At 38.7% G+C, this 20,902-nt stretch overlaps 1 pseudogene; it reads right to left on the minus strand.

Moving 5' to 3' along the window:
• Positions 1-6,575: 6,575 nt before the first annotated feature.
• LOC143665990 (eIF5-mimic protein 1 pseudogene) lies at positions 6,576-16,701 on the minus strand (annotated as a pseudogene).
• Positions 16,702-20,902: the final 4,201 nt, after the last annotated feature.

The raw sequence follows: 20,902 nt of genomic DNA on the forward strand, positions 1-20,902 counted from the left end.
TAGAATGCACTGTGATAGAATGGATATGCAAAGACTAAGATATTACTGGATTCAAAACTGTAAATGATGCAGATGAACAAGCATGGAATGCAGTGCCTAAAGAGTCAGCAACAAAGTGCTAACAGTGTTTAAAATAAAACCCCCAAATCTCTGATAGGGGTGGGAGGAGCAGGTCTCCATATTGTTAATCCCTAGGGCCAAAATTAAGTCCCTGAGAACACTGCCACCATCATCAGCCTAAAAATCCACTGGAGCAAAAGTCCTGAAAAAAAAAGAGGTTTTTCAAAAACTTTGGAAGTCTGAGATTTTGCCCTACTTGCAAGCTTACAAGTTGGCGTGCCATGGTTTCATGGATGCTGGCAGAAGTCATGAGATTCCTGGGTCAGAGACAAAGGACTTCTTTACTCACAGCACAGGGAATGGCATGAGTGTTATGGTTGTATTACTTTCTCTCATCCCAATTCCCACATGATGACATAAAGAGAGTCAGATAACACTTGCACATGTAGTGGGCTGTGTTAGAGGAGAGGAACCTTGAGCTTAGCTAACTTGAATTTTTTATAATGAGGAATAAGCAAACCTGACCTTTACCCTTGAAAGAGATAACATGCAAATATCCTTAAAAAATGATCTATAACAAAGACAGTCAGTTTCTCTGTTCAGCAGATGTGCAGAAATGCAAGAGAGATGTTAAAAATTGTCTTCCACAGCTGATATCTCAGAATATGCCAAATTACCAGGTGTGCCATGTTGGCTCAGTGGCAGAGTTCTCACCTGCCATGCCAGAGACCCAGGTTTGATTCCTGGTGCCTGTCCATGCAAAAAAAAAAAAAAAAAAAAAAGAATATATCAGATTACCATAAAAATTTTCTATTTCTTAGTATTAGCCTAATTTTGCCCTTGTAAGCCAGATGAAGCCATTGAGTCCTTGTTTCACTAAATGGGTCTTAGGGATTGTGGTAGTTTGCAGATCTGTGCCCAAGAAAAACATTCTTAAACTTAATCTATTCCTGTGAATGCACTGTAAGTAGGGCATTTTGATGAGGTTACACCAGTTAAGGGTGGCCTACCTCAATTAGGATGGGTCTTATCCCTATTACTAGAGTTGGTTACAAGCTGAGTGAAATTCAGACACAGAGAGAAAGGCACAGAGGGAGCAGCCAGATTCTGAACACAAAAGGAACCTGGATGAGAAGAGAGAGACCAAGGGAGGTCACCATGTGCATTGCCATGTGATAGAACAGCCAAGGGCTAAGAATCACCAGCTGCCAGCCCTAGAATGCCAGTCTTTGGGAAGAAAGTATTACCTTGATGATGATGCCTTGATTTGTACTTTTCCTAGTCTCAAAACTGAGACACAATAAATTCCCACTGTTTAAGTCAACCCATTACATGGTATTTGCTTAAGAAGCCAAGAAAACTAAAACTGGGGTCAAAAACTAATTAGAACTAAGTTCCCACTTCTGACAAAAACTTTTGGGGGAGATAGACCAGTGAGGAATAGGTCCTTGCACAGGATTTTAAGAGGGGAAAGGACTGGATCTTAATCATGAGTTAGCATTCATTTTCCATCAAAATGCAAATAATGTCCCAGGGTCAAATTCTCCTTCCTCAACTTTTTCCCATCAGATGTTTATGAAAACTCTCTGAGTCAACACAGTGCTGAGACTTTGCTGTAGGCCTTGCGAAAAAAATTATAATCTAGGAGTTATCTTTCACTATTTGCATATAACTCCAAGGTAAAGTTGGCCAGACGATGGCCATCCTTCTGTTCTTGAATCAAAATGGGAGGATAAGGGGTGGGTTGTTGATCCATTTCCTTATTTGACCACAGACCTCCAGTTAAAAGGCCTATTGCCTTTTCAGATCCCTTGTGTTGAGTACTCAGTTTTGTTTTATTTTTTGACTCTTTTTATTTTGGGGCATGGGTAGGCTCCAGGAATCAAACCTGGGTCTCCAGTATGGCAGGCAAGAATTCTGCCACCGAGCCACCATTGCACGTCCCTCAATTTGATTTTTTAAATGCAATCTTATTGAGCTTTATTATATATTCACACACTATGGAATCATCCAAAGTGTACAGTCACTGGTGCACAGTATCATCATATAGCTGTGCATTCATCATCACAATCGATTTTTGAACACTTTCATTCCTTATTCACTTAATCTTATTCCTTTATAAGAATAAAAAAAAAGTAAAAAAGAACACCCAAACATCCCATCCCCTTACCCCCTTTTATTTACTTATTTTTCGTTTTTATTTTCTTACTCATCTATGCATGCAATGGATAAAGGAAATGTCAGCCACAAGGTTTCATAATCACATGGTCACACCATACAAGCTATATAGTTATACAGTCATCCTCAGGAATCAAGGGCACTGGATCACAGTTCAACAGTTTCAGGTATTTCCCTCTAGCTACTCCAATACACCAAGAACTGAAAGGGATATCTATATACTGCATAAGAATGACCTCCACAATAACCTCTCGACTCTATCTGAAATCTCTCAGCCACTGAAACTATTTTGTTTCATTTCTCTTCCCCCTTTTGGTCAAGAAGACTTTCTCAATCCCATAATGCCAGGGCCAGGCTCATCCGAGGGAGTCATGCCCTACATTGCCAGGGAAATTTACACCCCTGCGAGTCATGTCCCACATAGAAAGGAGGGCAATGGGTTCATCTGTGGAGCTGGTTTAGAGAGAGAGAGAGATCACATCTGAGCAACAAAAGAGGTTCTCTGGGGATGACTCTTAGGCATAAGTAGTCTTAGCTTCTCCTTTGTAGGAATAAGTTTCATAAGGGCAAGCCCCAAGTTCCAGGGCCTGGTCCATCAAATTGGCAGTCCCTAAGGCTTGCGAGAATGACAGGTCTTTACCAGGTGGGGAAGTTTAATATTTCCACATTTTCCCCCTGTCCCTCAAAGGGACTTTGAAATACTTTCTAATCTTCTGTCCAGATTATTCTGGGATGTATTGGGGCATCACACCAACCTGTACTAATCAAAAAGATCTTACCACCTATTCAAGTTGCCATGTAATTATGGTGTTTGAATAAAATGACCATACAATTTAAATCAGATCATGTGCTACTGAAAATACAAAATTTGCACCAAAATCTCTTCTTTTGGTCTCGTACAGAAGTTAAAGTTTTAAAAAACAGTTGCTATCATCCTTTATCCTTTAGTCTGATTTGCCTTGGTCCTGACTAGATCAGCTTCATTCATACCATTAATTAAAGTCTGATCTCTTTTTCAGCTTTTTTTTTTTTTTTTAACAGTTGTTGTATGGGTTAACGCTAACTTTCATAGCTGCAGAATTCTAGCTTTGAGTCTCAGGTGTCACACAGATATCTGAAGTTCCAGGGAATGACCAGGTTATACACAAAGAGCTCAGCACCTTCAATTTGATTTTATTATATGGATGAATTAGAGAAATTTACAGTAATTTCTTTAGCTATATCTGTAGCCATCAGCAACATCTTTGCAATTCATCATACACAATCACATACATTGCTTACAGAGAGCACAGTCAGTCATTCTTAACAGAACCTATTATTGTCTTCATAAAATCCCAAGGTAAAAAGCTCTAACAAATATTGTTATTTATAGGTATTTGGACCAAGTGTCCATCCTGGTTCATAAAAATTCTAGAAGTAGAAAAAACTGGTAATTACATGTCCTGGCTCACTGACCAATTGAAGTCTCTCAATTCGGATGATTCCTTTCCTCTCAGTCAGTGACAGTTGACTTCCAAATTGGTTGTCCCAAATGAAACAACAAACCCAACGTCTTCGTTTTTCACAAAAAGAGGTTATTTCAGATAACAGATAAGAATACAAGAAAATAGTGATATAGTATGTGTGAACAGTAGTCAAGGCAATATTCCCAGTGATCTGATCACCAAAGCTGTCCTTTCTTCACGGCTCTTGCATCTGGTCTCTACCCTCTGGAGTCCAGCCAGGAAGTGATGAAGCTAGCTGTCTCTTGGTCCGGAGCCTTTACAGTCTCAGAAAAGCTCTAATTTAAAATCCTTTGAATTTGGCATTGGCATTCAAAATCATTGCTGTTCCCCATTCATTGTTCCATCTGGACAAGTGAGGTAATCACTCCTCCTTTTGTCAGTGAATAGAGGGGTGTTTTCCAGTGGCCAGAACAAAGAGAAATCTGGAATTGGCTGCCACTATGGAAAAAAATAGCCCAGAGTAAGCAATTGTGCTCCCTTATGGCTGGACTGTATCACAGGTAAGTTGTTCAGCTACCTAAACGAGACCATGGAGACAAGATTACAGCATGTCACATTTTACAGAAATTTGAATTATGCAGACTTCGTATAGGTAGATATAAAATGTTAGCAAAAAATTGCTTTGTGTGCAAAATTTACACAAATCAATGTAGTTTCCAACTTGATAAGTGTTTCTGTGATTGCCATGGAGGAAGGAAGAGAAGATGAGAAATCATGTATTGGATTTTCCCCCGGAAAATGACAGATATTCTGAAAAACTCCCTTTAACACCTCTGTGACTTTTTCCAAAGTCCTTCCTCAGCTGCAGTCATTGCATCTTCCTTTCCTTCTTTCCTTTACCATCTATCACCTGTCCTCCTTCCAGCTGAGCTGGCAGTCTTCTCACCTCTGGATCTTGCCTTTTTCCCCATTCATTTTCTCTGCAGAACAATTCAGCTCCTTCTCCGCTTTCCAGTCTGACTCCAGTTAACTTTCAAATTTCTCAAAAAATGATGGACCCACTTTGGGGACTTCCTTCCTAGAGAGTAGAGGGAATTGTAAGTAATACGCCATTTTCTCCCGTGGCAAGTGTTTTTTCCCTGCTACACTGTAATAACTTGTGACCTAGTTTTATTCATCTGTAATCCTACCAACTAGCTCAGCCCGGGCACAGGCAGGCTTCTCACAGATTTTTCTTAAAGATAGGAAAGGAAGGAAATTAGAATTCTTAGTTTTTGCCATCCTAAGAAAAAACAGTTAATTTTGCTGGAAGTAGTGTCCTTTCCAGCATGAGCAGGTTTAGAAAAGTCCCCACATTCTGGACAGGAGCTTATTTCAGTTATCATTAGCTGCATAATAAATCACACCAAAACTCAGTGGCTTAAAACAGTAACTGATTTATAACTCTCTCTCTCATGGTCCTGAGAGTTGACTGGGCTCAGCTAGGCATTTCTTGCTTGAGATGTCTCAAGCAGTCACGGTGGGATGCTGCCTGGAGCTGGAATAATCTGATGGTTTACTGAACTCACACGGACCTGGAAAAGCTGGGCTCATGGGCCTCTCTCTCTACCTTTCTGTTGTTTCTCTAGCATGGTGACGTCAGGGTAGTGGAACATTTTTGTATATGTTATTTGAGGATTTCAAAAGAGAGAGCTCTTGGAAGCTGGATAAGTTTTCTGACTTATACTTGGAAATCACATAGCATCACTTCTGCTACATTCTATTCATTGAGGCAGGGACAAAAGCCTGCCCAGTTTCAGTGGAGGAAGCAGTCAACACTTCATTAGATACAACTGATACCAAATGAAACTTCCATCAAAGCAGTTTCATTTGAAGAGGTATCACTATCAAAATTTTCTGCTGATTTAATTTTTATAAAATCGAAACTTTCTCTAGGTAGAAACCAAAAGACAGAAGCCCCCCAAACTTCTCCTTCACTTAATTTTCAAATATCGATCAATTTCTTTTATACAGAATAGAAAGTGGGGCCCTATTTTGAGAGAGTGGAAAAATAGATGCCTAGTTTGCAATCTCTGAAAGAACTGATTCTACTGTGTATGTGCATCCTCTTCCAACTGCCCCTTGAGGACAGAGGCCCATGGATAGAACTTTATATTCTGGATTTTTAAGCATCATGCATTTCAGGGGTCATTCCACGTCAGGTTTCGTTTCAGACCTCCATCAGAGTATGTTTCTGATTTTTTATTAAAAAACACGGTCATCATTCAACATTCATTTCTTGATCACATACTGTGGGCTGACTACGTGCTGAGCAGTGTTCTAGGCAGGGGGGATATGGTGTGAGCAAAGGCTGTGCCCTCCGTCCGCAGTGTCTGTGTAGGCGGATGGGTGGGGAAAACAATGAACAAATAAATACACACAGTATAGCTTTTCTCAATCTTTTTACCTGGGTAAACCCTTAAAATAATGATCGGGTCTCAGGGAATCCTTATATGAACATCTTTATATCTGCTCATAGTAGGTCAGCAGGATTAGTGATTTGTAGGTATAATAATCCAAGAATAATTGTCAATGATCTTTTTTTAAGCCATTTATTTAAAAAATATGGGTTTGTCAAATTACATACACAAGCAGAGTCACAACTACCCAAGTGGCCCTGTAATAGACACCTGTGGGGTGCTTACTGCACAGTACCTGAAAAATTCAGCTAATAAAGGAGTCTGCTGAGTATTTAATTTTCAGATTCCTACTTGAGTCCTGTTGAATGGCTTTAAGTGAGCATATAGTGAGTGAGATGTAGAGTCCCAAGTACAGTACCTGATACCTCAGGGGTCCATTGAAAACAGGACAGAACAAAAGCAAAAGCCATCTCCCCCTCTGCACAAGGGAAGCCTATCTTTTAAATTTTTCCTTTATGAATGCAGAAGCCAAGTGTCTCTTCCCAAATGATTCAACATTCCCACTCAGAAGCGCTGTGTGGTAACCTAGTATTGTGTTCTGTTGAGCCATCCAATTTTCTTTACCTTCTGATTCATATCCTTCTTCTACATTCTGTAACCATTCAACCAATTCCTTCAACTAGTCCAGAAAAACACATTTACCTGTGGCAACCTGTGCTTCTTTGTACCATTTCAATATCACTTCTTCACTCAGGATGCCAGCTTTGCAGAGCAGAGCCACAATCTTCTGAAAGGCTTTCATGAAATAGATATTGTTGTAACAGTATTCCTGAAGCTTCTGGAGGAGGATTCAGCTCTGAATGGCCTGGAGAGGTGAACACAGCCAGGAGGGGAGCGCATTGCTTCAGGTGCTTAAGGACTTGCTCTGCAACAAGTTCTTACTTTTCGTTCCATTCAGCAGCATTCATTATACAGGTCCCCAGAAGTCCAATCACCACTGTTCCTGGAAGATCATTCCTCTTCACTTCTTTGACACAGAACACCATCTCCTTGACTGGGCACTCCTGAGAAAGACTTTCCTGGAGCTCCTTCTGGAATTCCTTCCTGGCGTCTAGGGGCTCCTGGACTCAGAGGAATCAAAAAAGCTGCTTCACACCTGCATCCATGAAAGATTCAGCAAAATGATCATGCTCTGTCTGCTAATTGGAAAGAGTTTAAACAGCGTCTTGACTAGAGGCTGTTTAAACTAGACATCTTTTCCTGTCATCCATGCTTTAAAAAGTTTGACAGCAAATGAGGCCACATTGCTTTCTCTGACTAAGTCGTCAGTGAAGAGACTGGTGAGGATGGCAGCAGAAAGAGTGCCATTGCCCAGCAGGACCCCCAACAGCATTGCCAATTTTATCTGCTATGTTTCGGAAAAGGCTTTAAGGAAGAGGAGAAGCTTTTTTCATTTCATCCTCAAACGCCTTTTCCAAATACTTGTATCTCCTTCTGAGCTCTTTGAAGACCTGAGCATAGTTTCAGATGGTTTCATGATCTTCATTTGCTGAAAACACACAGTGTTTTGTCATCTTGGTCTTGTCACCATCATCTGCGCATGCTCCTCCAGGGGCCAGCAAACTGCCAGCCACCAGGATATGGAAGAGTGTGTCTGCATGGTGACAGTAATCTTATGTTGTGCCTGTAGAGTCTAGAAACTTGGCTACAGCCTCAAGGTCATCACCATCCTCATCAAGCCCCCGGACAAGTATGTCCCTGAATACTGTGGGCTTGAATTTCTCTTTTTCATCTCTTTTCTGAGTTTTGAATCTCTGCCCTGTTAGCACTGATTTCTGTTGCTTGTTCATAAAATATCTGTCCCAGGAGGTAGCGACGATGCAACAGGCCGAGGGCTGCAATGATTACAGCAGCAGTGGTGGCTGACAATGGAGACATGAAGGCCAGACACATTGACACCGACCTTCAGTGATCTTTTGAATAGAGAATGCTCTTCTCTTGGGAATCTGTTTTGGTCAATCTTTTAGCCTACTCCTTTTGTGCCATTCCCCTTCCCCACATAGCAAATGAACCACACAAAGTAAATCAATAGATTTGGGTAGAGGAAACTCAGATTTTCTTTCCCAATTTAAAAAATTATCTGGGGGTGCAAGGGTAGTTCAGTGGTAGAATTCTTGCCTACCATGCAAGCAAGGAATTGGGTTCAATTTCTGGTCCATGCCCTTCCCAAACAAATCACAAGCAAGCAAGCAAACAAACAAAAAACCCAAAACGAACAAAAATTCAACAAATGGTGCTGCAATAAGGGAATACTCACGTGGAAAAAGAATGAAATGTGACCCCCGCCATTCAGCATACAAAAAATTTTTTTTTCTAGTTGATTTTTAAAATAAACCCTTATCCAATTAGGCCTATCTGTTGGTTTCCTATTCTACTGTAGCAAACAACCACAAACTTTGTTACTTAAAACAACTCAATTTATTATCTTACATATTTATTATCTAGAGTCTGAGGTCTGAAATATGTTGGTAGGTTTGCATTCTCTCTCTGGAGCTCCAGAGGTTCTTGCATTGCCCAACTTTTAGAGGCCATCTGCATTCCTTGGCTTGAGGCCCCTTCTTCCATCTTCAAAGCTAGCAGTTCAATATCTTCAAATCTCTTTCCAACTCTGACCCTCTTGTCTTCCTCTCATACATTGAGCCAACCTGAATAATCCAAATACTCTCCTCATCTCAAGATCTTTAGTGTAATCGCATTTGCAAAGTCCCTTTTGCCATTTAAGTTAACATATTAACAGGTTTCAGGCATTAGACACGGAGGTCTTTGGGGCCATTATTCAGTCCACATAGGCTGAAAGAACACCACAAGTTTTTATGGAGACAAGATGCTAATGAGGTACAGTATGTAAATATATGGTGTGTGAGACACCAGTTGTGGTAGTTAGGTTCAGATGTCAACTTGGCCAGGTGAAGGTGCCTAGTTCCGTTGCTGTGGACATGAGCCAATGGTATGTGAACCTCCTCTGTTGCTGATTACATCTGCAGTCGGCTAGGAGGTGTGCCTGCTGCAATGAATGACGTTTGACTTAATTGGCTGGTGCTTAAATGAGAGACTCAACGTAGCACAGCCCAAGCAGCTCAGCATTCCTCATCTCAGCACTTGCAGCTCAGCCCAGGTCTTTGGAGATGCAGAAAGGAATCACCCCAGGGAAAGTTGTTGGAACCCAGAGGCCTGGAGAGAAGGCCAGCAGAGACCATCCTGTGCCTTCCCACGTAAGAAAGAACCTCAGTTGGAAGTTAGCTAGCTGCCTTTCCTCTGAAGAACTAATGAAATAAATTCCCTTTTTATTAAAAGCCAATCAATCTCTAGTGTGTTGCATTCTGGCAGCTAGCAAACTACAACACCAATTTTCTCTATTTAAAACAAAAAAATGACTTTCAGTCGATCTTTCTTGAAAAATATAGGCTGTTAAGCTTAGATTTCTTAAATTAATGTCTTTCCCTCTTTTTCATAAATTTTAAAGCTCACAAGACAAATACAAAAAATTTCTGTTAAATAAATGGCTTAAGCCAAAATGTAATATAATTTATGAAAGGTAAGCTCCATAGATTCAATTTAAATAAAAGCTGTACATTGATTTTAATTAATGTTATATTCAATGTGAAAATTTATTGTCAATGTTGAATAATAAATCTACTAATACCACAACCCAAAGTGATATGAATAAAAATATGGTCTATGGCACAGTTTTATTCAAGATTTTAAAGAAACAACTTTTACTGAATGACACGATTAATCTCAAGTACAGCTCCAAAATTATTATACACATATAGAGTTAGACATTATTATATGCATGTATTATTTCTTTTATAGGTGTTTATATGCATAAATCATTATTTTTGAAAGCAAAAATTTTTAAAATGAAATGTATCCTTCATTTCAAAAAAATAAAATGTGACCCTTGTGCTTATATTTGTTGCACATATATTCAATTTTGGGTCACATAAGATAAGCATACACAGATTTCATTTTTTTCTAGAAATGAGAAGATTTCTGTCCTTGCATTTGATACCTGCTTTCCTTTTTCTTTTTATTGTGCCACTCGTTGCACTGAAACAGTGAAATGATTCAGAAGATTATAAGTCCTCATCACTAACCTTACGTGAATTGTCCCTATCCCTTGGACTAGAATCTTCCCCTTCCATCTCTTACCCATTTTCAAAAATCATCACAACGGAACATCAGTCATATTTACACAAATGCTAATAAAGATTGAAACATAAGGTCACAACACACAACTAAACAAACACACAAACAAGAAAAGAGTGAAGAATATAAAAACACTCAATACATTTCTCTAATTTAAAGAATCCATGGAATGTTTATAAGAAAAGCCATGTGGCAGAAGTTGAGTCACAGTGCATAAAAATTCCTTCTTTGGAATGAAAATTTCCCTCTGATGCTCTATTTTACTAGTAGAGATTATTTTCTTCTCTAGGTTACTTGGTCATGCATATGGAGAGATTAGGGGATAATTCAGTAGGAGAGGCTGACATGGCTAGTCTACGGTTCTTCTGTCTGTGCAGTTCAGTACTCACCAGTTATGAATTGCCTTCCTATTTCACCCCAAAAGTTCAGAGAGGATGCAAACCAAACTTATGGTCTTACTCTCCACTGCCATATGGGGCAGAAAGATCTCTAACAAAATTTCTAACAGGGCTGTTTGGTCACCGCCCATCACTATGTGTGTTAGAATGCAAAATTTCAAAATTAATGCTTACATTTTTTATCCATGTCTTTCACAGAATCCCTTCTGATGTATCACAGAATTGTAGGGTTCTGTGGAATCCCATTAGGAAACCCTGATAAGTGGCAGAAAATTTAGTAGGATAAGAGGACTAGAAAGTGCTCGGAGGGCATAGTGGGAGTTGCCTGGGAGAAGATATGCATCAATTAAGAGTTGACAATAAAAATCTGAAAGATACAACTTTATGGTTCAGCTTAGGAAGCTGAAACCTAATGACATACTGAGGGAGAATTCAAGAAGTAAAATGATTACTACCACAGATTCCCAAAACGGGAGACAACTCTATCCTCACCCTTCCTTAGAGAAGGAGACTGGCTTTAGAACAGCCTTGCTTATGCGTCTAAGTCACCTCCTGGGTTGGCAAGAGGCATTACCGATTGTGGTTGGGTTCTTTCATAGCTCTGGGCTTTGATTGGTACAGTTGGGTTGGTTTAGCTCTGAGCTGTGTGGCCTCTCATCCACCAACGGGTTTATATAGGCTTATTCATTAGACGAAAGCAGGGGTCCCAAGATAGTGAGTGGAAGTATGGAAAACTTATTGATGCCAAGGCTCCTACTGGTATACCATCATCTCTGTCACTTTCTATTGGTCAAAGCAAGTCACAAGACCGATCCAGATTAAGGGATTAAGGAAATCAGTCTGTATTCTCATGGGAAGAGTTACAAGGTTATACCGCAAAAGGTGTGGATACAGGGATGAGAGAAATTTTGTGGCTACTTTTGCTATATATTACAAAGAACCCCTAAGATCATTTTCCCTACCCTACCCTTGCTGCATGACTAGACTTTCATGCTATTAAAATTAAAAAGAAAAAAAAAAAAAAGAAAACACAAAGAACAAAAATAACTATTGGAAGTTAAATAGAAGAATTTAAAAATTTCTTACAAAAAGGTTGAAGAAAAAAGTTAAGGAAGTCATCCAGTGTATTTCTATTGCTGCATAACAAATTATCACAGATTTAGCAATTTAAAACAACACACATTTTTTATCTCACAGTTCTGTAGGTTAGTAGTTTAAGCATGGCTTGGTAGGTTACTCTGCTTCAGGGTCATCCAGTTTAGGCTGTGGCTGGGGTGTAGTCTTATCCGAGATTCGACTGAGGAAAGATCTACTTTTAAGCTGATTTAAGTTGTTGGCAGAATTTATTTCCTTGAGGCTATATGACTATGGACCCTGTACGTTTTCTGGCTGTGAGATGGAGGCTGCCTTCAAGTTCGAGAGGTCACCTACAGTTCCCAGGGGCTGCCTGTAGTTCGAGAGACCACTCACTCACAGTTTCTAGCCACATGGCTGCTCATTTCATCAAGGAGGGAGGATAATCTCTCACGGTCTGCTAAGGCACAGTCTTATATACCATGCTGTAGTCATGGGGATGATATCCCATCAACTTTGCCAGGTAAAGTCACCTAATCACTGGAATAACATTCACCACACACAAAAAGCAGAGCAAAAGAGACTAGAATGAGAAAACTAAAGGATTGAATCAGGTAGTCCAACATCTTATTAATAGTAGTCTAAAAAAAAAAAAGGGGGAGCAATATAGTTAAGGAGATAAATTATTTAAAAACAAAATAAAGCAAGGAGATTTTCCAGAATGGAAGAATATGAAGTTCCACTAAGTATCCACTAAGTCCCTAGAACATTAATGGGAAAACTTAACATATAACTGTGAATTGGCAAGGGGGTGGTGGGGAGGATAAAGAGAATATCTTAAAAATATCCAGAAAGAAAAGAAAAACAAATTATATATAAAGGATTAGACCTCAGAATGACATTAGATTTCTTAATAGCTATCCTTAAGTCTAGAAGATAATAGAGAAATGGCTCCATCATCCTGAGGAAAAATTATTTCCAATATTGAATTAAAGAGGCACCAACTTATTTTTCAAGGAAGGTCACAATAAAGACATTTTCTGATAAGTATGTTTTCTTAGTTTGCCAGGGTTACTGTGACATATACCATACACTGGTTGGTTTGAACAAGAATTTATTGTCTCACAGTTTTGGAGGCTAAAAGTCCAACAACAAGGGATTGGTAGGGCTTGCTTTCTCCTAGTCTGCGGCATTCTGGCAATCTTCCATCACATGGGAATCTCTTTCCCCTTGAGTTTGCGCCTCTGGTTTCCACTGACTGAGGGCTTCTACTTCTGCACCCCATTTCCTTTTCTTATACAGACTTCCGCTACATTGGTCAAGGCCTTCCATCATTCAGTTTGGCCACAACTTAGTAACAATAATATCTTTCAAGGTTCTATTTATAATGGGGCCACACCCACCATACTGGAGGTGAGGACTTAAACATGTCTTTTGTGGGGGCCATGGATTCAACCCCCAACACAAGTTTTCAAAAAATAAACCTCCCGTGTCTCCTTTCTCAGGAAACTACTGGAGACATGCCAACAAAAGAAGGAAGTGCATCAAGAAAAGGGAAGATGTGAGATCTGGAAAAGAGTAGCTTCAGCATAGAATCCTGAGAGGTGAAGGGAATTCCCAAGATGATGGTGAAGAGATATCCTAAAAGAACAGCTGTGCAGTAGGCCAAGACTGCAAATGCAGATTGGAGTGGGAGGATAGCGGGCTCTAAGATGAGTATTTCCAAGAAAAAATGAAATGGACACATTGCTTCATGTTTTTATTATGTTGAAATGTATTCTCCAGTTCTCTTGGAGATCTTTTGAGAGATAAATTACACCTAAAAAGAATTACCTAGAAAAAAGGACCACATAGAAAGAGAAGCATTCCCTTCCAAAAAAAAAATCCCACCTCCCCAAATCTGACAAAATTATTAACTCTTGGAAAAACAAAGTTTGTACATAAAAGGGAATTATATGCCAATAAGGCTCATGTCTGCACAACCTTTATATAGTCATGATAAAATATTGATTTGGTAAAATATTGTGCTAGGTCTTATTTGGGATGATGAGGGAGGAAAAGGGAAAGTGTGCATATGTGTGTATTTGTGTGTGTGTGTTTGGTGTAAATAACTAAATTCTTATATCTCATTTAAGGAAGTTTATATAAAAAATAGGCTAAATAATGTTTAGACATATGGAGGTAAATCCAAAAAAACATGAAAGTAGTTGCCTCTAGAGAGTGGGACTTTAGATATAAAAAGTGGCACAGGCAACTGCTTTTTTTGTTAAAAGTTTTGTAATACTACTTGACTCTTTTTTTTTAAACAGCATTATTGAAATACAATTCACATACCATTTAAAGTGTACAATTTAATGGCTCTTGTATAGTCACAGAGTTGTGCCTCAATCTAAGTTTTAGAGTATTTTTGTCATCTTAAAGAAACTTAGTACCCATTAGCTTTCACTATTTGGCTTTTTAAAGTGTATAGATATTAATTTGTTAGAAATTTAGAAATCATAATTTTAAAAGGGAAAAAGGTAAAATATTGTTTTTTTTAAACTTTTTTATTAATTAAAAAAATTAACAAACAAAACATTTAGATATCATTCCATCCTACATATACAATCAGTAATTCTTAATATCATCACATAGTTGCATATTCATCATTTCTTAGTACATAAAATATTGTTTTTAGTCAGTACACAGAAATGTATCATGATTAGAAACTCATATTTGATATGACACCTTTCTGTTGCAAAGGCCTTAGATTATTGTGGAATTTGTGAAACAAAAGTTTTAAGTAAGGTATGCAATATCTGATGACTTTATTTAAAAATTATGAATTCCCAAAATTTCCATTTTGGAGGTAAATGTTTTTGGAAAAAATGAACTATTCCCTATACCTCACTCCCACAGGAGTTTTCCAAATTTTCTTTAGGACCTTGTTTACTACTGTGAAAATAAATAAGAAATGAATGAAAATAGATTGTAAAATTTAAGTTATATGGAAAGATGATCAAATACTATTTTGCTAATTAATAAAATATAACAAGTTTGCTTTTAGATTATTGACACTTTTTCCTCCCTTTGTCATTATAATTCTCAAGTAGAAGAGTGGGAGTGGGATGGGAAGTTAGGAAAGAGGAGGAGGAGGAAAAAGTAGGAGAGAATTAAATGCCTTGGGTATAAAAATCACTGTTCTGTGTACTTCCAACAGAGATTGAGTTCTTCCTCCTAAATGATTTTCCAGAAAGGCTATTTTAAATATTATTTGAAATTTGTTTGCAAAAGGAACTCTGGTATATCTGAATGTAATTGCCCATCAAAAAGTCAATGAAATGTATGTTTTAGGCCAAAGGAAAAAAAATGGGTGTTGTTCCCCTATGTTGGTGGCAGAACTCAGGGGATTCCAAATAAATCATTTTTTTTTAATGAAAAATTTTATTGCAAAGTTATATGCCTAAAATCTAAGCAAGCACACTCCAGAATTTCTGCTAATGAATACCACATGTTAGCCTCAATAACTTCAGCTGCAGGGTGGAGAATATTGTGTTAAAGCCATTTGGATAATAAATAGCTATCTAGGTCCATTTCAGCTGGAGCAAGTCAACTGTATTGAATGTGAGTGAAACATTAATTCTTTATAAGAACATACCCAATTGGCAGACACTTTGACATGTAATATACATTAGTTCACCATTCTGCCCCCATGGAATCATTTTATCCTTTGCCTGAGTCTGCACTTATGTGCATGCCTATCTCCAATCTCCTCAATCTGTCTTTGGGGTATCACTTACATGTACTTACAAAACATACATTTTTAAACAGACACATGAATGAGAATGGTCCTAGTTTTTCAAAAGTGTTAGTTTGTCATTATTTCTGTTTGTTCTACAAATATCACATGGCTTTTTTCCGCCCTTTGGGACCTCTCCCCCGTTCCCATTCGTGGTCCTGCAGCCTTTACAACTATCCTCTCCTCTCTTTTTTTTTTTTCTAAAGCCTTAGGAAAACAGAAGAAAGAGAATATTACGTGTTAGTATTAGACACAAAGGACACCTGGGGCTTGTTTGGGTTCCAGAATATTTTTTAAAAAATTCAAGATATGAAAGGAAGAGAAAGATCTTTCTCAGAGAGGGCTGCCAGGCTGGAGAGGTTGTTCTCCTGGGACACAGCCTTGCTTTGGAGAGCCAGTCATGGGAAGCAGCAGCAGGAAATGCAGAAGGGAATAAATCTGTCAGACTCATTTTCCTTTCTGTTTTACAGAGGAGTTGTTTTTGTTGTTGTCCCCCTCTTCTTGAATGGAAGCCAAATTTCCCTTAACCAGAAACAGCAAGTGAGGGGGCGGACAATGTCATGCTCCACAAGTTTTGGCTGAGACACAACTTTTTCTACCCCTAGCGATGAGGGGAATTTCAGATTTTCATAATGTAGTTACCTCCTTATACAGCATTTCTGGGATGCTTTTAGTCACGTCATTGTTACCTAATTTTGTTCAAATCATCCACACACACACTCACACAAGACGGCTTTTGGTAGTCAACTGGAACCTGTATCAGGAGAATTTGCTAAGTGCTAGTATTCATGGGCATATACTTTATATACATTAACACCAAGTTTAAAAACAACTTTGGAAATTATGTGTGCCTCCTTTTCAGAACTGAGAAAACTGGGGTTTAGAGAAGTTATGAGACTTGCCTAAGCTCATAAAAGTAGTAAGTGGCTGAAGTCCTTCAAGACCCAAACTTCACCTTCTTTTCTTTCCATCTGTGATGTTTAAACTGATCTCCAAGGAGTTGTTGAGACTCTTGAGAGAAGGGGGGCTGGGATGAGGGTGGGGGGAGGTCAAGGAAAAGGTCAATAACGGTTCAGCCCAATGCATCCTTAATCCTTCCCCTCAAGAACAACATCAGGGTTTACTTTGTTTATGTTTCTGCGTGAGAGTTTGGAGGACAATGAATTTCAAGTTCCCTCTCTTGCCCTGTTTTTAAACCTTTGTACTATACCATGCTTAGTAATAATTCAGACAGTTTCAACATGGAGTAGATCTTTGCATTTCACAGAATGAACTTTTGAAGTTTTGCCCATTTGTTAGTAATCCTGGTTATTTGAAATGTTGCTGAGGCACACATTTGAATTTCAAGTGCTGAGAGGCTGTTTGGGAGCTAGTCAATTAGCTTAGTCAGAGAGACACATTAAAATATAGGGTCTGCATCTCATCTTGGCTTTGTTCCTTATTATAAGCTAAGCAGATGGTTTCAGCATGGTTTTAGGTCAGGGGTTGGCAGATTTGTTTGGTAAAGGGCCAGGGAGTAAATATTTTAGGCCTTGCAGGTCACATAAGAGCTCAGTTACATATTCTTTTTCCTTTTAAAATAAACCTTAAAAATGTTATAATCATTCTTAGCTGTAGGGCCTTAACAAATAGGACAGGATACCTGGGGCGTTGTATGGGCTCTGCATAGGTTGCATGCACTAAGTTGGCTTTCCAGGGGCTTGCAGCCACTGATGGGTCCCCAGAGCAGATGGATCTGCTCAGGCATCCCTGGAGCATCGACTGGTTCTGTCCTCCTAGCCCATGTTGTCCACAGCCCTTCCAGCATGGAGGGGTTGGAATGGGCATGGCCCAGGTGCCCCTGGAAAGTGGGAGAGGGATCAGGGGGGAATGGTGGAGTTGTGCAGAAGTAGTGGGGTTTGGCAAGTGAGTATGACTGCTGAGTCATTATATTGATATTTCTTTTGGTCTCCAGTGTCTTGGAGCAGCTAGAAGTGGGGGCCTGGGATTGTGGAATTGTGGCCCATGCCAGACTCTGGGGTCTGTTCTACAGCTAGTTATTGAGATGTGATTTGAGGTTTGTTGCTTTTCTGTATATATGTTATTTTTCACGGAAAAGAGGGAGGGAGGTCTACTGTGGTAGTGAACGCACAACTATATGATGATATTGTGAACCATTGATTGTATAATTTGGATGATGACATGGTATGTGAATATATAATATATATCAGGAAGAAATAATTTAAAAAAAAAGATCGGGCAGGCCACGGTGGCTCAGCAGGTAAGAGTGCTTGCCTGCCATGCCCGAGGACCCGGGTTCGATTCCCAGTGCCTGCCTATGTAAAAAAATAATAATAATAAAATAAATAAAAAATAAAAAAAAGATCAAAGGAGAAGGTGGGGTTATAAAGGAGAAGATAAGATTTAAGAAATGAGTATGACTCCTGAATTATTATATTGATATTTCTTTTAGTCTCCAGTGTCTTGGAGAAGCCAGAAGGAAAAACCTAAAATTGTGGACCTGTAACCCATACCAAAGTCTGAAATCTCTTCTTTAACTAATTGTTGTGATGTGCTTTGAAATACATTGCTTTTTTGTATAAATGTTATTCACAATAAATAAAAAAAGGACAGGGGGGCTGGATTTGACCTATGGCCATAGTTTTTGTCCACCTGTATTTAGGTAATATTCTACTTACTTAAAGGTTAAGCATCATAGCTCAGAGAGGTAAAATAAGTAATCCAGGCCATACAGCTCGTGAATAGTAGAGGTCAGGAGGCAAACCTTGGCTTGTTTGGCTATGAGTCCATTCGTTTTCCACTAATACCATTTAGTATAGTCTATTTCTTAAAGGGTTTCCTTCCACATTCCTCAGAAAAATAGAGACACCAGTTTTTTGTATTAATTATACTTTTTCATGAACTTCTTGCTGCAAGAGACATATGAAAGAGAATGGCCCTATTTCTCAGAATAATGATAAAAAACTAACATGAAATAGAATATGGAATCTACATTAGGTATCAAAATTCTTGTCTTGCAGTTGTCAGCCAATGAAGATGATTCTAACAAACATCTCAAACCTTGGAATCAAATCACTTAAAATAAATTGCATTCAATCAGCGCATGTTTAGTTTACTATTTTTTTTAAAAAAAACAAATACAACATTAAACACAAATTCCCAAGAATAGCACACAACTTGAATTCTCTCGTCATCTCATTCCCTGATTTCAGGTGAGGGAGCAAGTGACTTACAAAAATTCTTAAGCTCAGAGTTGAGTCTCCTGTTTGGGGGAAGCACCCCAGGTATCCCTGTCATTGTTCTTCCTGAACTTGCTCATTTGCTCTGTTCTCTGTATGTGGGAGACAGAACAGCTCAGAGTATCTTGGTTCTCTATTATGTGACAGTGGGGTGACACTGGGCAAGTCACCTAAGCTAAATTTCTATGTCTCTGTAAATTGGGACAACAGCAATATAAATCTCATATACATTGTGGATTAATGAGATTATATATGTCAAATATCTGGTAGTAAGTATGCAAAAATGTCATATTGTTGGGGTCTTTGCCATCCTTTTCTTCTTAGTTGGTATACAAGTTTGTAGGAGTAAAGGGCTAGCACCTTCCTTTTTTAAAAATTTTTATTAATAAAAACAATCAACATACAATATGAACATTCTTTTTTATCACATAGCTGTACATTCATCATCATGATCATTTCTTAGAACATCTGCATCAATTCAGAAAAAGAAATAAACAGAAAACAGAAAAAAAAATCATACATACCATACTCCTAACCCCTCCCTTTCATTGATCACTAGCATTTCAATCTACTCAATTTATTTCAACATTTGTTCCCCCTATTATTTATTCATTTTTAATCCATATGTTTTACTCCTCTGTCCATAAGGTAGATAAGAGAAGCATCAGACACAAGGTTTTCACAATCACACAGTCACATTGCAAAAGCTATATCATTATACAATCATCTTCAAGAAACATGGCTACTGGAACACAGTTCTACATTTTCAGGCAGTTCCCTTCAGCCTCTCTGTTATGCCTTAACTAGAAAGGTGATATCTATTTAATGCGTGAGAATCACCTCCAGGATAACCTCTTGACTCTGTTTGGAATCTCTCAGCCACTGACACTTTGTTTTATCTCTTTTCTCTCTTCCCCCTTTCAGTCGAGAAGGTTTTCTCAACCCCTTGGTGCTGAGTCCCAGCTTATTCTAGGATTTCTGTCCCACATTGCCAGGAAGGTCCACACCCCTGGGAGTCATGTCCCATGTAGAGGGGGAGGGTGGTGAGTTTGCTTGTTGTGTTGGCTGAGAGAGAGAGGTCACATCTGAGCAACAAAAGAGGTTGTCCTGGGGGTGACTCTTAGGCCTAATTTTAAGTAGGCTTAGTGCATCCTTTGTGAGATTAAATATGAACAACCCCCAAGATTGGGGGCTCAGCCTATTGCTTTGTCTGTCCCCACTGCTAATAAGAATATCAAGAGTTCTCCAGTTGGGGAAGTTGAACTTTCCCCCTTTCTCACCATTCCCCCAAGAGGACTTGAGCATCCTCCTTTTAGTTGCCTTAGTATGCTTGACTTCCAATATGACTTCATCTCTTTATTTTTATTTTTGGATTATTTTTTTTAGCTCCATACTTTGCCGTCTAAAGGCAGATTCACCCTCTCTGTGTCAGTCCTAGTTCCTGGAACTCCATTTCCAGAGGGGAGGGGAATTCAAACAAGAACACATTCATTCATTCAACAGCCTAAGAACATGGAACCAGGTTATGCCAGGCAGCAATAAATGGCATAATGGATATACAAGATAGAAGAATTGTTCTAGAAATGATATATATGATATATTGAAGCTGGGTGAAATTGTAAGATGGAACTAAAAGCCATTTTAGTGATTTAGATTCTACAGCAGGGTTTCCCAAACTGGCTGAATTGTAATTCTCCTGAGGTGCCTAATGAACATACAAATTTCGAGACTGTAGCAAAGACCTAATGAATTAGAATCTGTAAGGGAAGAGCCTGGAATCTCTAGTTTTATCAAGTCTCTCCAGTGACCTTTTAAGTTTTGGAAATGCTGCACTAAAACAAATGGAAATGTAATCAGACAGAAACACAGGGATGGAAGCTACTCCCATCACCATTTTTTTTCTTTATTGGACAACTTGAGGGTTTACAGAAAAATCATGCATAAAATATAGTATTCCCCTTTACCAGCCTATTATTAACACCTTGTATTGGTGTGGAACATTTGTTACAATTGATAATAGCACATTTTTAATAATTGAATTAACTATAGTCCATGGTATAGCTTAGGGCTCACTGTGTAGCATAGTTCTATGGCTTTTTTTTTTTTTAATTTTTATTCTGTT

This window comes from Tamandua tetradactyla, chromosome 22, assembly GCF_023851605.1.
Source record: "Tamandua tetradactyla isolate mTamTet1 chromosome 22, mTamTet1.pri, whole genome shotgun sequence".
Taxonomy (NCBI): Eukaryota; Metazoa; Chordata; class Mammalia; order Pilosa; family Myrmecophagidae; genus Tamandua; species Tamandua tetradactyla.